Source organism: Leptonotus elevatus, chromosome 20, assembly GCF_054856555.1.
Source record: "Leptonotus elevatus isolate MCC_2025b chromosome 20, RoL_Lele_1.0, whole genome shotgun sequence".
NCBI lineage: Eukaryota > Metazoa > Chordata > Actinopteri > Syngnathiformes > Syngnathidae > Leptonotus > Leptonotus elevatus.
In genome coordinates this window covers 4,605,571-4,630,518 of record NC_141258.1, presented here as the reverse complement: position 1 = coordinate 4,630,518, position 24,948 = coordinate 4,605,571, and the positions used below count along the sequence as shown (strand labels likewise).

Sequence of the window (24,948 nt, the reverse complement as noted above, 5' to 3'; positions counted from 1 at the left end):
TATGTCTGAGACCTGCTGGAGACGTCACGTTGACATCAGAGTGTGGCAGCAACTTCCGTGTGAGAGAACAAGCAATATTTTGGTCTGCAAAATTGCTGCGATTTATCAATCATTGCAATTTCCGATTACCTCCAATTCTGAGTGGTTGCTTCAGACGATACTGGGCCTTAATGGTAGTGGGCTAATAATGGAACACTACTAATGGAGAGAACTGGATTAAATATGACTCATGGTTTGAAAATGTAAATCATTGCTTTTATTAACCTCCTGGGAAGTGGATACTGGACAGATTAACATTAATTGTATTCATTAGTCCTAATTGATATCAGGGGATATTCACTGGGTTTTCACCCCTCTAGTCTTTATCTATCACTTATGCATTAATCCGATAAACATCTTACCTCCGGAAGCTTTTCTTTCCTCTCTGGTAAGAACCGATTTTGTCAGGAGCTTTGGGACGTGTTCAGCAATTGCCGGTGGCCGGTTTATTGTGGATTCAGATAACAAGTGAGGGTGAGGCGGGGCGAAAGGTGAGCTCTCGCCTCCTGATTGGAGGACTCGGATGTACTGTAGTAACATCCTATTAGACGAGAGTCTGAGGATGTCTTGGGTAAGAAGACAATTGTTGAGACAGGGGGAGGAAATGGATGTATGGATGAGATTAAGGTTGATGAGTGGGAAGAAGGAAATGAAGAAAACAAGGACAAAAGAGGTGAGAGAGAAATAGCAAAGACAAGGAGAGAGAACAGGAGACGGAGCTCAGTGACGGCAGATGCAGGGAACTTAGTGATGGAAAGGCTGAAGGGGGAATAGGAAATTTCAAAGTGAGGGGGCTGCAGATTTTTGCATATTAAGCACTATGCAAAGACAGACGGCTTCCCTATTATTAATTTCACTCGGGTGTATGCAAGGTAAGGTGCAGATTGGATGAAGATGTAACCATAGTGATACACTCATTCTCATGTTCCCCCCCTCTCAGGTTTCAGCAAATTGTTGACCTGGCTGCTTTTTTTCAGCCAACAAAATGTTCTCCATGTTTCTGTTGACCTACGTGGTCTTATTTTATTAACGGGTTGAATGCATTCATTCTTTCCTAACCCCTTCCTTCATTCTCAATTTCCTAACTTCCTTTCTTCCTCCCTCCCTTCCTTCCTAACTTGGTTCCTTCTTAACTCCCTCCTTTCCTTCCTTCCTTTCTTGTTTCCTTCTTCCTAGCTTCATAACTGCCTTTGTTCCTTTCTTGTTTCCTTCTTCCTAGCTTCATAACTGCCTTTGTTCCTTTTCAATTTCTTTCCTTCATTTCTTCCCTACTCCCTCTTTCCCTTCATACTGGTCTTTTTTTTTTTTAAGACAATGAAGTACTTGAGGCTGAATCACCAGCGCCTCTTCTGGCTGCTTCCAAGCAGTACACTCCATGTTACCTCAGGCGCTGCAACAATCAATTGTCCACATAATTGACTGTATTCTTAACAGTCAATCAAGATCCCTGCTTTATATATCAAGTTGAATTAGATCAAGAAAACAGACCAAAATGGTGGACCACCAACCACTTAGGTAGGCTAATTGATTGCCATCCTGCCGGCCATCTCTTTTCTTATACCACTTACGGTATCCTCATTAGGGTTTCAAGGCAACTGGAGCCTATCCCAGGTGACTTTGGGCAAGGGGCGGGATACACCCTGGAATGGTCGCCAGGCAATCGCAGAGCACAAATGAAGAGAGACTTACTTGTCTAATAGTACGAGGCAACAACACGTCATTTTGTGGTAGTGGTTCAAAAAAGGGGATTCATACATATCAATCCCCTATACTTTGTATCAAATGCACCCAAATAAGAGACAAATTTGCCCTTAATGCAGCTTGACTGTTAATATGTCTCACACATTACATGTAAGACTGGAAGGGACTTTGTGTGAGATCAGTGCACACTATACAATTACCACTAAAGGCTTGAACAAACATTGGGAAGCGGCCTCTTGTGCACTTTTCACTCATGATTGCAAAGCCATCAAACCTTCCAGTCTACAAACACTATTGACATCAGTCTGCTGGCCTTGTGACCCCACCGTAGCAAAACAATCCCGCCGGTTGCATTTGCAACATGTAGTGGCGGGAATGTCTGTATTGAAGCAGCAATGGCTTGTTTTGCAGGGCATGTCCGCCATGTCAGAGCAGCGGTGTATGATACATTACCCATAATGATATTTTCCCCATTGGAGGCACCGCGGTTCAATATGTGCCACAAAGTGGGCGTGTTTAGAGTTAATCTCTTTAGCTGAGGGGTTACTCTCTAATGCCGTCGATGCGCATGGCCCGAGATGCCTAGCATGAATGATGGTGACTCGTGGCTAATCGTTCTGTGAACAAATAGAGCTCGGCTGCAGGAATCGGGTTTAAGAAGTTCGTTCAAATTTGTTTCCTGACTTGAACTTGACTTTAGGGCTGTCGCAAAGTAATCTTTTTAGGATCGATTATCCATCGATTTTTTTTGGGATTTCTCATTCACCTTTACAATGTACAATTTGAAACTATGTAAACATTGATGCCAGGTGGACTTGTTAAATGATTAGTTTTAGTACGGAAACATTTCCCCTTGAATAACCTCTGCAGTGAAGTATTTGCTACAGTTTATTTTATTCTTAAAAAAGTCTACCTATTCTATCCTTTCCAGATGCTAACCTCCTAATTTCTTTGATAAATCAGCCTCCTTTAAAAGCGTGGTTGTATTAGCTCGCTAAAATATCTTGTAGTTATGTGCAACGCGCTGTGTTTAAAATGTAATAACACAACAGAATAAAAGCTTCTGCGCTGGTGATGAAACGCTGTGCAAAGCACGGCTCCAGGTGTTTTTTTTCCCCCTTCTATATCCGCAGCCAATTGATATGCTATATTGTTAAGGTGTGGAATAATGCACTTAGCCTTATTATCAGATTCTGCCAAACCCACTGCAAAATCTCTAAATAAATGACAGTCCAATAGTGATGTCATTTTCCACCACTTAGTCTCTCATAATCTCCTCCTCCGTTACTTTATCTTTTTGTGCTTCCCGTTCCCTTTTATTCTTGCTGTCATGAGCGTATGGCGAAACTGGCACACTTGTGAGCATAGACAAGCATGGGAATGTGCGTGTACAAATACTCCATCATCTGTTTTTTTTTGTGTGTGTGTGTGTGTCTGCTATTGAGCTTATTACATGCCACACACTCAAGTCTCTTGTTGCCACCCTTATTGGCTCCGAGGCGGGGAAAAAAAGGAGCCTGAAGCTCTGCTTGAGGAGTGCGAGTCAGGAGAAACAATCGGGGGAGGAGGCGTGTTGGCCCGGTGCCCACTTTGCTCTAATCACTGACTATGATGCCACACGGCATCCTCGTGTTTGTTGACGTTGTCCTTTAATAAGGTTCATGGATGCTTCCTCAAGTCAGTCATTATCGTCAAAGCCAAATCTTTTATTGGCTTGAAACTTGGGTTTGGAATGGTTAAATCATATGCTTCACTTAAACAGAACATTCATCTAAATAAATAATTTGGGGCTTATTTGTCGGAAGCGATAGGTTATTTTGATACCCATCTTTACTCAGTCAAACCCAAAAACGTGTAAATACGTTTTTTAATATGTTGTCCTTCCCAAAAACAGATTTATACATAAGAAGAAAAATTATATGCAAGAACATACAGAAGGCTTAGATGCAACTTCTGACGTGAAGAGGTCGCATAAAGCAATGGTACTTGTTACAAAAAACAGCCAGCAGGTTACAACAGAGTATAAGAGATCAGCCAGGGCCATGTTGCAACAGGCTCTTTTTCCCAGTGTTTTCAACAGATTTGTGAATAATGATGAAATATATTTTAATGCTAATTGCTGCAAAACGGAAACAGATACAAATATATATTTTTTCCCAAATGAAAGAAGACACTCAAATATTTATTTTGGTAGGTTCCATGTTTTTTTTAATAGCAATAGAACACATTATTCTGTGGGCCTTGCAAAATCTGTCAAAATCCAGTAAAACAGCCGGGAGCGAAGGGGGTTACTTCAGTGAAAATGGCTGGGAGTGAATGAATTGGTGGTAATGTTTTAAAGTTGAATGCCACTGGGGTATAGTTCTATACAGAGGTTGTGGCGCAGAAAGAAAAATAGTTTGCAGTAACATCATTCCACATAAAGACTTTGATCAGCTTCATGAGCACAGTGTTGGCCTCCGTAAGCCATTTGCCCCCGCAAATTCCCCTCTGTCTTGAAAATGACATCAAGCAGACAGAGTCCCGAATGGCGCTGATTGGATCGGGCGCATTAACAATAAGCTGATGCCAGAGTGAGCGAGCGATCTGAATAGGTAACAAAATTATATTTGAGTCTGACTGAGCGGCTCAAATCATGCCACCATCACAAGTCAAAAGTCAGCCAGTTATTGCAGTCGCCTGGATTGGAATAAAAGAATGGTGAGAGGGACACGGGCACCAGGTTGCTGTAAAAAAAAAGAACACAAGCCCTTGAGTTTTCATTTTTTTGTGTCCCTGACTATACATAAATCCTCACGCAAAGTCCTGGAACCATTAGGACATGTAAGGGGGATTAAAAACAAAGATAGAAATCCAGTTTGCCGCTCATCTCTCTCTCTCTCTCTCTCTCTGGCTCTCCCTGGAGGTCAGGCTCAGATTTGCCAGGGTTTCTCTGAGGTCCTGTAACAACACCCCCAACCCTGCCTTTATCCCTCTGGGACAGTTTGCTGGGATGCTTCTTCGCTCCTGTGCGCCGTTGAATGTATCCCTGTAGTTCAGAGGAAGGTACTTTGGCACTACTTTTCATTTGCATTTGCATCGGGTTTAGTTACTAAGGAAATTTAAGCCCTGCCTTCACTTCCTTCTATTAGATCGAGAGCTGCTCCCTTTGTAGTTACAAAGTGATCTTCTAAGCCTCCAAAAGTGTGGCTCAAGCTGCTGGAAAGTTGAAGCTTGATTATCTAATAGGGGATTATATCAGTATCAGCAAAGTGTAAATATGTTAAGACAATGCAACAGGAATTACTCATACCCGAGTACAACTTGGAGGCGGTGCCGCAAAAGAAACAACGCCTTTGGACATGCTACACTAGTGCTGTTAAGTCTTTTGACACTGCGTGCCAACTGGAGCTCGTTGGCTCCCCAATTATCAACATGTTTAAAAAAAGAAATATCCTCAAAGTATTTGCATAACATCACATGCTTAAAATATGCGAGCATACATGCGCCTCTCGCAAATTAATGAATATGGCACAAGAGTCCGCTCTGTTGGCCTTGGACATCTTAGCTCGCGGAGACACTTGACACTGATGGGCACCAATTACAAAGCAGAATACATCAGTGTATTCTACGGGGCAAGCCTGCAGACAAATTATCCCGGACTGACAGGCCGAGCGAATATGTGGAATTTTGTGGAAATTGATCCCAGTGCCCTTTCCGTTGCAAGTGCCGAGCACGGCCCACTGACTCTCAGCAAATCAATAAAGTAGAAAGAGGAGGGCGGGAGGCGGCAGGCCCTGGAGTAATGAGAGCTGAGCTTAAAGAGACAAACAAGATTGCGTTTTGGAATGCAGAGATGGTCTGGAAATGAAGTTAATGGGGGCAGTTGACTGTCAAAAACAATGACAGCAATAAAGATCCAGCTGTAAAGTGAAGAAGTATAAAGATGTCACGGCTTTTCTCAGACCAATGGTCTACCGGCTCTGTTATTATCACTTTCTTTTTATGCAGATTGCCCTCCAGGGTATCACAAGGTTCACTTCTGTTCTGCTTCCAGTGTCAGCATGATGTATCTGACAAATAACCGAATGAGCCGGATATGTAAATCAGGTTGTCTGCGTATTATAGTCTTGAACTCTATCCGTTGAGTGGGAGAGAACACTTGTGTTTTGTAAGGAACTGTTCATCTGCTATCACAATGGGGAGGTTTCAGTCGGTGTGACCTTCATCTCTGAAGCCCCGAGGAAGTAGGTGCCAGTGAGGTGACTTTTCAAGTAGCTGCCTCGACTAGTGGCTGAGAATCCCGATGGCGTGATCAAGCTGGGGCCGGTCTAGATTGTGCAGTTTAGGGTGGTGTCGGATCCATATAGGGTGGCGGTAGAATCTTGGCGTGATGCTGAAGGGAATTGAACGTGAAGAAAAATGTGGTTGGTCTCCGTTTGAGGTTTATGAGAGCTTTCATTGATCAGTCTGTAAAACCATAGGTTTATGGACCAGGCTTTGTGCGATGGGGTGAAAAACCAAACATTTGGAAGCATATGATTGTCCAAACTGTCTTGGTTCGATGAGGAATCAAGATTACTAAGGGGTTCGGTATGGACCACAAGGCAAGAAATGAGGATTCCTTGTATGATTATGGGCTACCTTGGAGGCAATGTGGTCTGACCTTGACATCTGAATGGAAAACCTTAATGGAACCGTGGATTGGGGGGAAAAAAGCTCATGTCCTGAAAGGGAATGGAGGTACATTGATATGCATGACAAATAAATTCATTGTAAGCCAATCTCCAACCAGCTATCAGCGCAAGAGCATTCTGTCTGCATCCTCAAGTATGGAACCATGCTGGAGGCAATAGATGACTTGATAGCATACGGGGGTGAAGGGCATTTTATATCTTTACACAAGTCACTGCTTCAGTGGCATATGTGCATGTCTCACCTTACGTAGATATGTATATTTTCTTTGGAGCTATATTTAGGGTGTGACTTGAAAAGGCTTTTTTGGAGAACTGATTCTCAGTATTCTTAGGAATCGTTTGTTGTCACAAGTTAAATGCGAAAGGCACGCTGTAAATATTTGCAAATGTTAGCAGAAATGCGTCATACTGTATATTAGTTGATTTTTTTTGAGACTGTCCTCCAATTGAAAATGACCACAGACGTCGGTTTTTTTCTACATGCCTCAAATTACGACCAATCGTTATGTTTTGGATTTAAACAACCCCGATCGGCCATGTATATAATTGAAAATGACAAACTGACCGAAACCTAAACATTAACCAACCACTAATCAACCATCCAGAGAGTGTCCCTCTGCTGGGGACATGCCAACGTGGTGTTCCTCATGTCACCATTGGGGGAGCTGTGGTGGAATACTCTCTGAGTGGTCATGTTTTCGTGGTACAACCTATGTGGTCGTTTTAATTGGAGGACTTGTTGGCGAAAAAGTCCAAATATCGATAAGGAATTGGCTCGGTCGGCAGTACGTTTCTGGAATCACTAAATTCTTTTCCTTCAGTAATATTTTAAATTAAGCAATGTTTTGAGGTTTTTATTGACAAAAATGTACATGCACAAGTTCTGATGGTGATTACCAAGAGTATCTCTTCACATAAAAGTCAAGGCCAAGTCCAAAAGTTCTGAAAACAGTGGTTGCTTATCTATGAACAGAAAAGCATTTCCTTAACGGATAAACACGAGCACCTACTGCTTCCAGTATACATCCTGTGGGCGGTTCGATAATCTGTCATGGTCGCATCCGACACTGCAGCACTTGACTGGCAATGCACCAAGCAATCCCGTACAAATGAGAAAGTTGATCTCTTGTTGTGTACCGATACCTCTTGCAGTTGAATTGGCTGACCTTAACCCCGGCAATGACCGTCATATTAACCTTAGCAACTAAAGCATTCAGTGTACACTCGGGGGGGGGGGGGGGGGCTACCTCGAGAATTGGTCCCCTTCTTTACCCCCTCTGTATTTCTTCACTTTTATTCTACAGAGTAAATATAACTTCAAGTCTTCAAGTGTTGGTGTTAAGTACACACTGCGGCTACAAATCACAGTGCGTCGTGTAGACAAACGGTCCTACTGGGAAGTGACAAAAGCACGCTGGGATTCGGCGAGGAGTCGCGTGAAGTACACGGCCACGGTGGTCGCGCTGGAGCTTTAAATATTAATGTACAGAAAGGGAAACGTGGAATGTGTACTGCAGGAAGCATGAATAATTGATGGTGTGTCCCATTTGTAAAGCGCAGGAGATGCCCCATGCACGGGGGGGCCCTAATGGCCAGAACACGCTGTAGGATGTTAGGGTACATGGTCGGCTAAAATTTCAGATGCCACTTTTAGATTTTCCTCCTCAAATATCCCAACAAAGTGTTTTTAGCGAAAACCTGTGTGTACCTAAGGAACGTCAAGAAACTGAGTTGATCTATTGATTGGCACCGTTTCCTCACATGAAGACTGTTCTGGGATCTCTGTGTGGGATTGAAATGTTCTACACCAATTGAAATATTATATATCCTATGCTATCTTCAACAAATGGGATATGGGAATTAAATAGCCACTCACATGACCCCGCTGTGAGTGTTGGCTACTTCACGCTGTTTTTGATGCACACTTTCAATGCTTTTTAGGAACTGTTGCCTCCGTATTGGCCTGCTTGTTAAGCACAAATCATCTCTCAATAATTCAGTTACTCATGAAATTGTTGACTTATTCATTCATTCGTGTGCACAGACGGAATCGGCCGCTGGCTTGTATCAAAGGGGTAGACCGCCGAAATAAAGTAGTGCACACGGCTGCGGCGGGCGTGCAGAGAATTACACACCGTTAAATATGATCTGAGACTCTTAGAGCCCCCATATTAAATCAGGGGCCCAGTGGGGTGAGCTGCTTGTGTTATCAGCTTGTAATAACACAGGGGAGGAAAATGGGGAGACGGCTGAAGGGATGTGGGGGGCTGTTGGCCTATTGGGGTATTTTTTGTGTGTAAAAAAATCTCTTCCCTTTTCAATTTGGTGTGGGGTCTCATAATAGTAATTTAATAACATGTAATTGCCATGTCAACCCATTTTACTTATTTTAGAAATTGAATTAAAATAACGGTTTTGTGAAATTACAAAAATGTATGTGTATATTATTATTATTATTGTTATTATTACCATCACTGCTACTACTACTATTGCAAGGGCCCCAGCAGCTACGGTTGCTAACAGACAGACGGATATGGTACAAATGGACAGTGCAATGAACAATTTAGAGTTTACACTGAAGCTAACATACATGACGGTGCTATAAATAAACACAAAGGAAGAATGTGCAAATCGACATCATAGTTTCACTCCACACAGAAAGGCCTAGAACCTCAAACCTCAGACCTGTAAGACAAACTTGCTCGCTGGCCACAAATAGACCCTCTCTTTTTTTGTCAACCTTACGGAAAGTCATTGATGTCAGAGCGTCTCGCCGGGGTACGGCGCAGCATGTGGAACGAAATTGGTGGCTCGTCTGGGTTCGCACCTAGCATCTGGGTACATGACGAGCCTGCGGGGGGGGAACGTGTGGATTGCGGAGGCCGCCGCCGCCTGATTGATTCATCGCAATGTGCCGTCTGCTGCCACCTCCGCTGACGGGAAGTGTGCCATTGTGCCCTGGCGGAGATGTGGAAATGAAGGTTACTTTTTGTGCTACGTGCCACTATACTTAGTAGTTTGTCCCTTTTGATTGGTGATTCTGATTCAGATTCTTTTTTACGTTTACAATTGCCTATATAGTATGTGAAAACCTGCTATAGAGAGACCACATAAAAACTTTCTTATATAATAGTATCTATCCCCTGTGATTGGGGGGGAGAAAACACTTTAACTTAGACTTTTTTAGTACTTGCGAGCTCTCACTTTCTTGCTTTCAAAGTACGACAAATCAGAGGCAAAATGCGCTTCAAGTTGTTTGACACGCCTAGTTAAAGTTCACTGTAAAACTGACAAACAAAACCAAAGAGAATAGCTAGCTTAATGCTAACATACAATTGGAAACACCCTAGACATGCTAACAGCTATTAGCACAAATGTTGCAAAAATAAGCGACAGTTGTGTAACTTATTATTCTGATGGGAGTTTTTATTTTGAATGTGCTCTGTACGTACATTAGTAAACGTAAAAGAAAATAAACAATTGTTTACATAGTTAAAGTAGATATTTCTCAGAAAACAAGTAGCTACTTCCCCCTTCATGAAAAAGTGGAAACAAGCTAATGTTAGCCATGCTAGAGAGCTGCCTCGCTAACAAGTCTTTAGGAGTCATTTGACCATTTATTAAGTCTTGTCACTGGTCGCAACTGTTTGCAACTTTTATTATGTACATTTATTGGAAAGTAATGCTTGCGAATAGGTTCAAAGTGAGCCACTGTAAAACACAAGCTAATAGAACACCAGCTAGCATCAGCAGCTAATGTTAGCGGTCCACCCCACTGCTAATAGAAATCCTCTTGATACCTTTGTGGTTTATTTTTTATTGTAGTGACTTTTCCCGACGTAAAGTTCAAGCTAACCTTTGATGAACATCGAGGCGAGGAACAGGAGCGAAGGGGTCCTTTCGAGATACTTTCTCTGGGCGGCTTGCACAAGGCTTGCCTCGTGGCGGTAATCCACGCATGGTAAAAACCTGATCCACCGGGATAATGTCAACTCTCTCCCCAAGATAACAAGACAAAAGCCCTTTGCTGTAACGCTCACTCCACACTCACACAGGGTCTTTCATATTCGTCTCTAATCTGCCATCTTACATGACTCGCCGTCCAGTGGATTTGTTGCTGGAGATCGCTGATTAACATAAACACACAAATGTTATCGGACCAGATGGCGGACGGCAATGGCATTTCATTTCATTTCATTTCAAGTAGCACCTCTGTTTGATTAAATATTTGGTTGGGAAATATACATTACAGAGAAAAGCCTGGAGGCGGCGTGTAGGAGGAAGACATATAACATCCCGTTTCCAGTGTGGAGGCTACGTTTTATGGTCGTGTGATTTTATAATGTAATATGATATTTGATGATGAAGAGAGTGAGGGGGGGGGGGGGGGGCATCCTGGCTGAGGAGCCGCAGTTATTTTTGTCTGTTCTATATAGAAAGAAAATGATTTGCTGGATAAGAGCCAACTCACAGTGATTTAGTAGGATTTTGCACCAAAAATGTTTTACTTTTTCACACACTTTTGTTTAGTTGAACTTTGGTTTAAGCCATTAACATTATTTAAACAATCCCAGACAATAGAACATCATAGTGTCCTCTGATTTAATCGTAGCTAGCGTTTTTATGACTCACGCCGCTCCCGCTTCTATGATTACCCGTTGCGAGTTGATTGAACAGGCGTGAGGGTCGTGTTACTGCGCGTAACCAGCTGTGCCGCCACTTAGTTAAGTATAAAACAACGGCAGTCAATCAAGTTTGTATGAAAACACCTGAGCCGGTGTTCAAAGTCTTACAGTTCCTGAATCAAAAGATTGGGTTTGTCCTTGAAAGTGGCTTAAACCGTAATGTCAGATCATCTTCCTGAGACGCAGATGTGGCAAAAGTACTCAAATAGAACATCTTTAAAGAGGATTTTTGCATGTCAGAAGCTGGTGGTTTTAAATCAAGCACAAGCCAACACAAACGTGAATCAGTCTTGGAGTCGACAACATCAGAAAGTTAAATGAAGACCTAAAAGGACAAAAATAATTGTGCCATTGTGGGCATGAACACTTGATTCTTTGCCAGTTTAAGTGGTTCCTCTCATTGGCTACCCAGTTAATTTTGGCCAGGCGTTTCATGCTGTTATTGTGCAAAATGTTTATATTTTCGACTGAAGCCCAGCCAGAACCCCCTTATTGCCCATACCTTGTTCCGCCCCTCTACTGCCCACCTACTACCCAAGTGGGGCCCAACAATGAAGCCCACTCTAAGCCCATGCCCAGCCAAAGCACAACTAGAGCAAGTGGTGCCCATATGGGCCCCAACTGTACGTGTTTGCTGGGAAAGTTTTTACACCACTGATGAGCATTCGCAACGGTGAATTACATATCCAAAGTTCTCCCTGAACATCCTACCATAGAAATCTTTCTGTCAGTTCCCCGACCATCAGATGTGTGCCGTATTGAATCATTGATAGGACATCCCCAACAACAGCCATTAAACCCCTGTCACAGGCAGCCTGCGAGGAATGCAACCAGGACGAATCTCCGATCTGTTGTATTGTAAACAAAACGGCGTTGCCCGCTGGTTCGTTTTGAAGGGCTTTGTAGTCATCCATCAAGCAGTAAGTTCACTTCGCCGCAGTGCAGTCAATCCAGATAACGCTAGCCGCGCTCAGCTACGTAAACATTGTGAGCATTGCGCTGCCGGATATGACAATGGTACAGAGCTGCTCTGAAATTTGTCATAACAAAATAACAGAAATAAACACTAAATGCAATGAATTTGTAGGTCAAGGCACCACTGTAATATGGTTGAATTAAAACAAGTTGTCAAAACATGCTAAGCTATGATGAAAACATGACATAAAAATAGGACAGTGAGAATCCGTTGTTAGTTGGGTAAGATTCAAAACATCGCCCCCTGTTGACCAGGAGTGTGAAATTTGAAAGTCTTGCTGTTGCCTTAAAAGTTTCAAGCTTGAGATTTCCAGAAAACTTGGCACCTTTAATGCTCGCCATTAACATTTTGTGAGCGTATGACCGTCACTCTTCTTCCAGAGGCCCACCGCAATGTGTCCCCCCCGGTTATGTATCTCTACTCGCCGAGCAAAATGGCAATAGCAAAGCCTATCATGTATTTTTCACGGCGTCTATTAATGGAAGGGGAATGAGGGGCTTAGCGTATGCGGGGGGAAAAAAGAGCCGTAGGAGGCACTAATGTGCGCTCCTTGCACCGTCATCAAGTCTCCACTTTGATCCCAGCTGGAGTCGGGGATGCTCGAGGATATGATGGAATATTTTATGGAGGTTTGTGAGAGAGCCACAGTGAGGGTCGCTTGTCACTGTGCCTCCAAAACCTCAACACGTCGAGTGTTTAGCACGCGGCCATATTCAAACCTTCTACTTTGTGGGGAAAAAAAGAGAAACACGTCCCTTTTTTTGCATATTTTGTACCTTTTCTGTAATTACCCAAATGGCAAACCCAAAGCACTGGATAATAGGAAAGTAGCAATTGGTGTAAAATACGTTTGTCCCCGAGTCATTTTTTTTATTTTTTATATAGTTTGTCAAAATTTGACTTTGGATACGGTTGAGTAATGTCAAAAATGATTTATAATAAGTAATATGTAATTTTACTAAACCAGTTTATATCTTTTCCTTGTTTTTTTGTTATCTTTGATATAATTTAAGCACAGTATTAGAACTGGCTAAACCGGTATAGATTGAGGGCATCCATTTGTTGTGCTGCCACACTAGCACCCTTTAGTCCGTTTTAATGGAACTCCAATCCGTTTGTCCTCTTAGTGTGTATGTGTGTATGGCCGGAGGGGGGCTGGGGGGTCCAGATGACCACCAGAAAGCGTCTGTGGCTTTAAGGAGAATAATGAAGATTAAACCGAGATCCAGCGGCGGGGAGATTGAAAGAGTTAGCGGGATCAATGTATAGAGGAAATTCAAGATGGCTCCCGCGGATGCAGAAATCACGTTTAAATGGGATCAAATCCCCCCCAAAAAGACCCGCAACTGCGGCATCCCCCGTGCTTTTGGTTGGGAGCAAAAGCCGGAGCATTTAAGCAAACGTGTGTTGTATGCAAACATCGGCACATTTGCCAGTAAGAGTATTTACTTTCCATTCGTATTCACCCGCTGATGCTTAAACTGTTTGCAATAACAAGAAAATAAATCTTGGCTTTTGGTCGCATCCAGGCCATGACCATCGAACGCAGCCCGGAGAGCAGGGAAGCTCTTGTTCTTTGCTAATCCACGACAGCTGGTATGTGCGTGCGCGATGGATATCACGCGTGTGCACGTGTGAAACGTGTGCGTGTGTGAATGAGACAAAGCAAGAAGTTATGGGGGGGGGGGGGGGGGGGTTGGATGTGTCCAGCTGTATGAATCTGCTGGCCTAGATAAAACCGATAGATGGGTGCCACCGCATTCAAGTGCTAAATTTAGAGCAGGTGGTACGCGGCAACAATACTCATTAGCCGTATACGTATAGATTTATAAAAAATATCATTGCCGTACTCATTTTGGAATTTGAATTGAAAGTAGTCACATAGGTACATTATTCATATGCTCGCCTAAGAACTATGAGCAGCGGATGATTTAGTTCTAGTGGCAGCGGTGCTGAGTCGGCAGGAAAGCAAAGCGGGCGGCCTTTATGGGAGAAGTGGCGCTCAGACTTTCTTATTCAGACTTCTAAGAGGTCACTCCTGCTTTTTACCTTCACCAAGTGCTTCGGGTTTTCATCAAGGATTTGCCCATGGGCCAGATGCTAGGCTAGCAAAAAATTTCCATGAGACTTATTTTTATTTCTCAGACTTGCCATGTCCCGAAGGTCGCAAATTTTGGCTTCTCAGCCTATCTGTAAGGGAGAGCCCGGCCGGACGTCCCGCGGAGGAAACCCATTCCGGCCGTTCGCATCCTCGATCTTGTTCTTTAGGTCACGGCTCACAGCTCAGCTTGCGCCTGAAGCAGTCGGCATCGCTGCAATCTGCCTGCAGTTTCACAGATTTTGCTCCTTAATCGCAGGGCCTGACTAATTAATGCAGCCTCTGAACTGAAGAGAACGGGTGAAGCAATGGTTGTGAAAATGACTGGTAGTGAATGAGTTAATTGACTGGCGGATTTATTTGGCCAATATTAGCTTTCAAAATCAACGAAAATCTGCATTTTTTTTTTTTTTTTGGTATTGGTGAATACTCAAAAGTAGTATTGAACATCCCTAATATATATGTATGCATATATATATATATAGCTCCTATCTAAAAAGGAGTCTATGTGACAATGGTGACTATTTAACAGGCAGCCTAGCAAGTGAGAGCGGGTGGGCCTGCTGGCACACTGGAGAGGCATTCTCTCGTCTAATCTTCTTAGTGCGGATTTACTTGCCAGTAGACTTGCTGCAGACCTGTACATGCTGTAATATATGATATAGTCAATCTTAAGTCTTCGAAGCAGCCCCCAATCCCTAACCTGACGCCGGATCAGATCGTGTGATCGTAATGGATTGCGTCCTGCAGATAAGGTCTCTTCAGCTTGCCCAGGCAAGGGGGGCGGAGAGGGGGCGGGGTGTGGTGGAAGGAGGGGGGGGGGGGTGGTTGCAACCCGAGAGGGGGCGCGTCTCATTCAAGGTGACTCCGAGCCCGAAGCCGGCAGGTGCAAGGTCAGGAGCTTTTAGAGCGGCGGGGGGGACAGACGGACGGACTACTTTGGTACGCTTCTTTTTGCCGTGGCTGATCCGCCACTCGTTGTCACAAAGAGTTAGGCGGAGGAAGCTTTGGGATGGGGAAATCTTCCCCTTCAGCAGAACACATTCATGCTTGAAGCCGGAGAGATGAGAGAGGCCCGCTTCTGTGAGCCACAGCGAGAGAAAGAGCAGTAATACATTTTCATGTGAAATATTAAAGCCCCTGCATTAATCTGTCTTGCCGGTCGCTCCCTGGGGTGCTGGTGACGCCTCCGTCCTAGCGTCCTCTCCTGGAAAAGGACACACTCTCTCCGCCATGTTTGTTTTTAGAATCGCCGTTAAAGTGGTGATAGTTGTTCATATTTTATTTTAAGAACAGATTTTATCATCTATGTAGAGAATATATAACAATGTTTTTGGGTGTTTGACCACTTGTTTTAAAATGTAACCATGTGACCCACTCTGTTTAATCATAATTTAAAAAATCACATAATGCGATGCATTTTTTTTTTTTAAATAGTAATGAAAAGCAGAAGCATGCAGACTAAGTTGAATCAAGTTTTTCCCCAAAAATGTGTCTTGCAACAAAACCGAGAGGTTAATGGGCATTTGTTAGCCAATAACTGCCTGATGGTTGAACAGCTATAAGAGGGCGCCAGTGACTGGTATCTGCAACTGGTATCGACATTGTCCATGAGTTCTCGATACCTGATATCGATACGCGCCCATTCCTACATATGACACTTTGATTGTACTAAATGTTACTAAATGTTAGTAAATTCTCATTCTCTTGTGGACATACCTGTTGGGAAATCAGAGTTAACCGCTCTTTGTGCCAGGTCAGACCTGGAGGCTGTGCCTGGGGACTATGCCCCCCCCCCCCCCCCCCCCCCCGTCCCCCCTCCCAGGTGCTCAGGCCACCTCTCCTCTGTTGTCAGCACCTTGAGCTTCCACACTGCTGGTGCTGACTTGATGCATATGATTAAAGATTCTCCAGCTAGCACTTGGCCCGAGGCTTCTTGGTGGAATAAGCTTTCCCCGCTTCCGCCTCGTCCTCACCACCTCCCCGCATGTCACACAACCAAAAGCGCACAAGTGCGCGTCCAAAGGAAGACATTTCACATGTCATTGCCGTTCCTCCTTCTCGGATTCACTACGTACGTCTCTCACCCTGTCCAACATACGTCCCCATAATTCATCTCCTCGGAGGTGGCCTGCTTCTGCAAGCCAAACAATGTACACGGTAGAGATAGACCGATATGTTTTTTCAGGGCCGATACCGATTATTAGTAGTCAAGGACGCCGATAACCAATATTTGGAGCCGATATTTATTTTTACTAAAAAGGAAAATATTGGCATCAAACATAGAAAAAAAAATACAAACTCGAGCTCTTATTTCTTGATTTTTAAGCATATGCTTATTCAACAACATTTAGGGTTTATAATCACAGCTTTTGGAAAATATTACCAATCTAACAAAAAGTTCAGGGATCTTCCAGGGGCAGTAGCATGTCTTCAAAAGTTAAATTAAAAAACAAGTAAATAGCTCCCTATTGTTTGCTACAGTAAATAACGTTTTTTTAAATTTTCAAAATATCGGAGGTATTAAATGTTTTTGTTACTTATCTTAATTTTAAACAAAAACATAACCTGCAGAGTATTCGCAGGGTCAGAAGCATCTATAAAAATGTAAATGATTAATTACCTGATTTTTTTTCTTTTCCTGAACACTTTTTTAAATGGATCTGTTATCGGCCGTACAATTCTTCAAAATGCTGATATTCGTCAAAATGCTGAATATCGGCGCCGATAATCGGACCAGCCGATAATTGTTCTATCCCTAGTACCCGGTAAATTCTGTAGAGTAAATTTGACTCTAAACAGAGTCTATTTGGTCCCACAATTTGACTCTAAACAGAGTCTATTTGGTCCCACAAATTGACTCTACAGAATGTAGTGTACTCTGGTGATGACACCCTCCTCTCCTTCACCCCTCTCCACCTTACACATCCTCATCTCGAAAAAACAAAACACACACAGGCAATTACGCGTGATGGCAAAGCAAAACCCTCGGTCCGACATATGTCATAATTGAACGTTTTGGCGTGACAATGGAGCTAATGAGCCTCATACAAAGCTAATGAAGATAATTTTCGCGGTGAGTGTGAGGTGCAATCTCCATTGAGTGAGTCACAGGCTCACTCGGATGAATGAGAGTGATTTGTTCTTTTTTGAGCTATTTAGAAGAAGACATTAGGTTTGTGTGAATGGCTGATTGTCCGGCAACCAGTCCGGGGTTCTCGCCCCAAAGTCAGCCGGGATATGCTCCAGTCACCCGCAAGCTAATGAAAACAAGCAGCACATATAGGAAAAGGAGGGCTGTGCCTCTCAGTGGAGCTGTCCAGTGCTGAAAGGTGGACAATAGTAAATCAGTGTTGGGGAGAGTGGCTCAGAATAGAAAGCGTTCTTGCAAAAAGTATAGCTAAAATAGTGGAAATTGTATGAATAAGTTGCGCACTGTAATATTTTCAGAGTGGCAAAAAAAAAAATCACTTGATAAATACGGCGACAAATAAGAACATGTAATTTTCCGTTGTTTCTTGGCGTTTAAGGCTTATTGATATGCATTTATTTAAAAAAATTACAATCACAAAAAGTCATATTCTTATATATTGTATTTAAAAAAAAAAAAAGGAGAACAAATGACAAACCCATACATTTCTATTTATATAGCACATTATTGTTAGATGTATTTTGATTTAGATTTTATTCTGGATTTTTTTATTCTGATTTTTAATTAACTTTTTCCCCCCGTTTGATTCCATTGCTTTTATAGTTGCTTATACTGTGCACTTAGAGATTTTTTTATAAAGATAAAGTGCATTATAAGTAAAATATATTTTTATTATTATTAATAATAATAATAATACTTATTATTATTATTTTTCAAGGCATAAAGAAATATGATATAAGAAAATACATTCTTAAAGGTAAAAAGTGGTCCGTCTCAAATAATATATCACTGCCATTGGGTAGCCATTTTCATCACTATAAATTGGTCAATTTGAGAAAAGAACACCCATACGTGTGAATTGACCCCAATAGTATAGATTTCCGAAAAATATATTAACTCTGCCCAAGGGCTTGGCCCATTGCCAGCGATATGTAATATTGCACTGCAGGAAAAAAAAAAGCGTTCCAGTTTTGGAAATTATATATATATATATATATATATATATATATATATATATAGCGTATTGAATACCGTATTGAATCGTAATTTTCACACCCTTAACATATATTTATTTATTTATTTATTTATAATAAATGGGAATATACCACCATTAAGAATTTTGCATGGAAAAAAAAAAAAGTATATTTATTGTACTGTAGTTTACACTGACCCAACAAAATGACACGTTTTCATTGGCTGTCAATTATACACATATATTCGCTATTCACAGATGGGCTACTGTACATCTTTGGCATGTACTGCATGGACCTTGGAGAATCTTCACCACACTGTATTGCTTGTAGGGACTATTTGATTGGTGCTGAGCAAGCATTGAGAGCTCATATTTTTGAAAATGTAGTCGTGGTGGCGCGATGGAGGACAACGCAGGGAACGTAAAGGATGACAGTATCATTCTCAGTTACACGCTTTTACGTGGCAGAGCTCCTTTTTAAAAAGGCCAATTACTCCGTAATAGTCCTGCACAGACTTGGTGATTTCTCACTGGGCTGAGCCGGCCGCTCCAGTGGCGAAAACCAATCATTGTGCTGAAGTAATGGCGGCTAAGGCGCACGTACACGTGTAATTGCGTATGCTATACTGTTACGGTACATATGGCCATGTTTGTGTGAGAAAGTAGCTTGTGAGAAGAACAGTCGCTATTATTTGATTAGCTGAGTAATTAATAATGAATGATATCGTCGAGCATTATGACGTCAGTTGTAATTTGGAGCCCCGAGCAATCGTGTCGCAGTAGCGTTTGCTTTACGATTGTGTGTGACATAACCCTCAGCAGGGATTCATGAATAATACAATGAAGAAAGAAAAAAAAAACATTTAGCACAGCACTGGAGGCAACTTGAATGTATTTTTCAGTTTTAGTGTAAAATGGTTTAATTTTGAGGGAATTAAATCTTTAACACACAAAAAAAAAAAAGCTCTAATTGACAGCCATGACAAATTTTCAGCACTGCCTTGACTGTTTTAATAACGTGGCCCCGTCTCCTTTCACTTACGCTATTCTTCTCAAATATTGTGCAACCGGGAGCTTAATTAGCTTGCATAAGTCTTGATGTTTCCGCTCGACGTCGCCAAAACAAAGAGAATGCGTGTTTTGTGCGAATGAGTCACAATGTAATGCAATTATCCTTGAGAAACGTAAAGTTTGAATCCTCGCTCGGACTACCGAGCTTTCGCGCACTGTTGTCTGAAAATCAAAAGATTGAAAGATATGCAATCAAGATTGCCCGCATGAGAGAAAATGTGAAGGGATCAATGAATGGTTGCAATTCAGAGGTGAGTAACGAGTTCTACAGGATGGATTGTTTCATTAGCGGCGGCTTTGATTTATGTGAATCTTGGTGAGCGGCATAAATGATGTTTTACATAAGTTTGTAACTTTACATTGCACAACCTGGTCAATTTTGAGTGAGTTGATTTTTTGAAAAAAATTAAAAAGCACTAAATGAGTTTTTGCATTTAATTTTGATTTCTTATTTAGCTGTTTTTAATGCCATCCTTGAATGGTCATTTATATGACAGACAACTATAAGGATTGGTCATTTTTGTTGTTGTTTGCTTCAAACGCTTTGTTGTTAGGATAGTGGATCTTTTATGCAAGTTTTGAAAAATGTATTATGGAAAAATTTAATATATGGAAGAGCATGAATACAATGGTATTTTTGTCATTCATCCTATGTGCCCCCCCCTCCCTCCCCCAGTCGCACTAATACAAAATTGTGGCCCCCTCCAACATTTAAGTTGCCCATCCCTGCCCTTTACTGGCAAATACCAATACAATGTGAAGAAATGTGCGCGTACTCGTGTGTAAATACCCTCTTAAATTCTCCAAAATACTAAATAAATTAAAGGCAATCCCAGTGGCTCTTGCATACTTGAGATTTAAAAACCAAAAAAAAAAATGACGACACCTCCAATCTAATCCGATGTGATTGTGGCTGCGAGATGAATGGAGACATTAAGCGTCCCTCTGACGCGATCCACTTAAGCAAAGGCTACCTGACGGGCCCCTAATGGAGGTGCATGAATGTTTAAAGACACGTGCTGAAAAAAATGTGTGTGCGTGACAGCGCCTATCCCCTACTTGGCGACCCACGCCAAACAGAGTGAGGAAAGGAGCAGATGATGCATCTGCGGACACGGGGGGGGGGGGGGGGGGGTAGGGGGGTCGCAATGTGATGGAGGTGGAGGAAAAGCTGTCTTCCCACCCCAGCAACCTGCCAACACGGTGATTTAAAACCATACCCATGGTGAGATATGACATCTTCATCCAAGATGGTGGGAGGCGAGGAGGTTTGGTAGGGGGTGGGGGGTTGCCAAAATGGACTCCTCCCAAAACAAATGTGACGGGAGAACTGGCGTACGCTTCAATCTGCAATCTGTCTTTTTGAAAATTCATAGTCTGGTTGTGGTAATGTAAGTGCCAATCGGTATTAATCACAAATGTTAGCGTGTGATCATGCACACACGGGTTTTAGCGGGACCTTGTATGCTGAGTAAACACGTCTGCGGCAATATATGGTCGCCCGAGCGGGCGGACCTCCGTCGGCTTGCTTTATGATGTATTGACGTCCATCTTTCACTTGACTGACGCTTTGACAGCTCGTCTTAGTGCTTCAGGTACGGCCCCAGGCGGAGTGCGCACGTGCACGCGGGGTCAGAGAGGAGAGCCTGCCGGCTGTATAGATAAATATAGCCGCGTGTATATCTTAAAGTGACAGTATGCTGGGGAGTTACCTGCAGATAACGGAGAGAGCGCACCGGGTTGCTGTAATACGCGGAATTGTTTTGTTTGCTGGCGCGCTGGGAGGTGTTTGTCGGTTTAAAATGTTTCTCGGCCCACTAAAGGTTGGGGAAATAACAGTCTGTGAGTAAGAGTATGTTGTCGATATATTTATTTATTTACTGCATCTCAGCGTCGTGAGTGATCTGAGGGACGGCGCACCCAAATGCAGGAAAATAAGGAAGTGGAACAGGAATCAAGTGCAAACGCGTGGTACTTTAATGTCCATGACTGGACGGGACGTGAATAGACTGGTCGCCATGACTGGAACAAGCGTTGCCTTGACTCGCTGTGGATTGGCTATGGCTTGGCTGTGGCTGTGACTAAGACGACTTGGCTGTGACGAAGGCCTGACACACAAACTTCCACACATAACGTAGACAATACATACATGAATGAATAAATAAAAAAATAAAAAAATAAAAAAGACGGACGAGGTGGAGGCCTGTGAATTTTAAATTTTAACGAGTAACACAAAAGGCTTGTCTCAATGAGGCACCATCAGGGACATGATTCAAAATAACCTCGAACTCACACATTACGGAAATGCTCGCATGTATGCAAGTGATTTTTTTTCTTTTTCTTTTTTTTCCATACACAAATGGCTATTGAAGGATGTGTGGTTTTGAAGAGCCAGACCGCACACATTATTCCTTAAGACGTGGCGAGACAAGAAGAGTCTGCTAATGGCTTTTCCTCTTTTGATTCATTAAATGGGTGTCAAAGAACACATGAGCCTTGGTGTGAATGGGATTGTGGCAGCTGGTGGTTAGCCGAACGCTACTTACCAAAGAAAAAAAATGACAGAACAAAAACCTCGGGTAACCTTCTATTTTCCTTAAAACATGTTCTTATATCTTTATGTTTAGCTTAAGTTAGAAGCTAAATCTAATAGATGTAATGGTTTCCATTTGCCTCATTGTTTTTTTTTGGAATATAAAACAGAAAACGGAGGTAACTGCTTTTTTGGACAGCAACACATGTATCATATTACACATTGCAATAATATGGGCTTGGGTCGGGATAATGAGATACTTCATGAGTAGTTTTTCCTATTGTGCTGGCAAAGCCTGATTAAAGTGCTTAATGAGTCAATGCTAATAGCCCGGGGCGTGTGGCATGATCCTAATTCGGTACGTGTTTCGAAATCCTGAGGTAGACTGTTGTAAGGAACATTGGCATCATATGAGTGGCTGAGAGGGACATCATTCAGGATGAACTCTCATACACATTAGTGAAATGCTCTCATATATGCTGGTGTTTTTTTATTTTTTTTATTTGCTTATATACATTACTGAAGCACTCATATGAACACTTTTGTATACTGACACGTGTGAGCGAGAGATTTTTGGTAGTGCATGATTGTGTTTCAGTAGTGTATATGAGAGCACTTGAGTAGTGTGTATGAGTATATTTTAGTAGTGTACGGAACATTTGTGGAAACAATTAAGCTGTCACGTTGGTCGTTCTGTTGTGGTTGTGGCTCAAGTTGTGCCCAAGTCCTCAACACCTTCCCTCTCCAATGGTAGTGTTGCATATTTGTGATGTCATAATGCGCGTGACCTCGCGTTCACGGGAAATGCATCATGGCGACGTGGCAGTTTTTTGTTGCATTTTTAAAACATGACTGTTTTGTTCTGGCAAACTCAACATGAGTTACCGGGTTGTCTTTGAAGCGGAGATATCAATAAAATTCAGCTTCATGGTGCTTTACACAATGTTTCAATGCTTTTGTACATGTTAGACTTACAGTAGGACTCGAAAGTATATTTGTATTATAAGTTAATTTTGCAAAAAAAAATATTGGCTTATCAGCATCGGCACTTTCTAAATGATTGGTTTAACAGTATATGTTGAAAATAGCATTATTGTGCATCCCTAATTTTTTCCCATAATCTCCCGTTTTCTGTATAATGAATGTTTATCAACGTTTTTTGAAGATTTTCCCAAATATGTTTCAATGGGCGTCAATTATACGTGGAATTTCGCTATTTACAGGCTGGCCCATTCCCTATCCCCAACTTTACCTTATACGTCCCTATATTACTTACTCGACTTTACCGTATAGTTTGTGTAAAAAATATCAGATATTTCTTTCCCCATTCCCCCTACCCATTTTTCATTTATCGAATATTCATCAGTTTTTTTGTTAGTTTTTTTCTTGAGGTTTGAAAATGTGATAATTTTTTTCCCCCAACCGATGCATTTCCAAATTTGTGGGCCGGCCCGGTATCTATCCCTTTTACCTTTTACGACCTTATACGACTTACATTTACATTATACAGTTCACGAAAGTCGAATACATAAAGAACATTCCGTAATGGCTATGAGAGTATTTCCATGATGTGTATGAGAGGTAATCCTGAACGATGTCCCTCACGGCCCTTCGCAGCATTGCATGATAAAGCACTCGGCCTCTTCATGACTTCAACTCCCTCCTGTTAAACGGCCGTGTCTTTGCAATACGCTCCCGACTGCAGCTGGAGGGAGTGGCCCTTACAAATCATATCAATTACGCCTCATTTCCATCCGTGACAACTTGGCCACATCTTAATTTGCCAGTCACCTACGGTCACTTAGCCTCCCACACCTCCCGGGACGGGGCCACACGTCTTCACCGAAGCTTTGGATTTGTCCCTCTTTGATAGCGAAACGTGGGAGATGATCGATGGATGTCTTTCATGCGGTGGTAGTTTTAGTGACGTCTCAATTAAAACTAGTTATCATATTTCTTTTAATGCGGTTATTCGGCAGCGCGTCGGTAATCGTCGTTTGTCACTGCTCATTTGTCTCGGCCTTGTGATCTTCTCATGGCGGCGGGCCTCTAAATGAAGAGCGTGTTTTAAATGAGCGCTTTGATGGCAAGACAAGAAAAATGCTCCACCAATTTAGCAGCTCCATCATCCATATTGCTACTTTCGACTGCATGATAAAATATGGAGCCTGTCTTTTCCTAGCATCAAGCTCTTCCTTAATGCATTCCTCGGTTGTGAGTAAATAAGACATATTTTATCTTTTGAAAAATGTGCTTTATTGTTGATAAAATATGTTGACTCGGGAGTGTCTGCTCGGATCGTGAAGGTTTTAATCAATCAACGGCGCGACAGAGTGGCAGTGTGAAATAATGACGCTTCGGCTGCCGCTGCTGCTGCTGAAGCCGCGTTGTAATGAAAATTTGCACAGGCTGACGTAAAATGGGACCTTGGGCGTCCCTTTGCTATTATAGCATGTATGCTGAAGCTATAAAGATACCTGTGGTATTTATTATTGCTGTGCATGCCTCTGAGTTATTGTGAAAAGGCTGCTAATATGCCAGAAGGAAGCTGGCATCTCCTCTGGTTGGAGCAGTGTTGACATTTGAATATGTACCATGTACTGCCGACTATGCAGTATAATAGGGTACCGTGCATCTTCAAATTGTATTAAATTCACAATCGGTGTGCCGTGACAGATCATCAGGTGTTATTAACTACAAATAAAAAAATCGAACGCAGTGACGTATCATGATTGATACTGACACCCACGTCACTCACCAGGCCTGGCCTTGCCTCTTCAAGCCTACAGCCAACCATAAGTAGATACTTTACAATATATGATTAGGATTAATTGGCTCCCTAAAATATATCTAAAAGACATTTAGCGAAATTGAACAAACTCAAAAACCGCACCTATGACCCCAGAACTGAACAGGAGCAGGATATAGAAACATTTCCAGCAGGTGTTGAGGGTAGCTCCAGGAGTTGTAGATCTATGGCCCCTGTTGTCACAAACCTGACTAATGTGCACTGAAGTCTGGGCAGCTTTGCCTTTAATTGGCTGC

The 24,948-nt window shown here is 42.3% G+C and overlaps 1 protein-coding gene across 5 annotated transcripts in view; it reads left to right on the top strand.

Moving 5' to 3' along the window:
• Positions 1–24,948, top strand: part of nrg3b (neuregulin 3b) — a 251,507-nt gene that overhangs the window by 69,143 nt on the left and 157,416 nt on the right. The window lies entirely within an intron of this gene.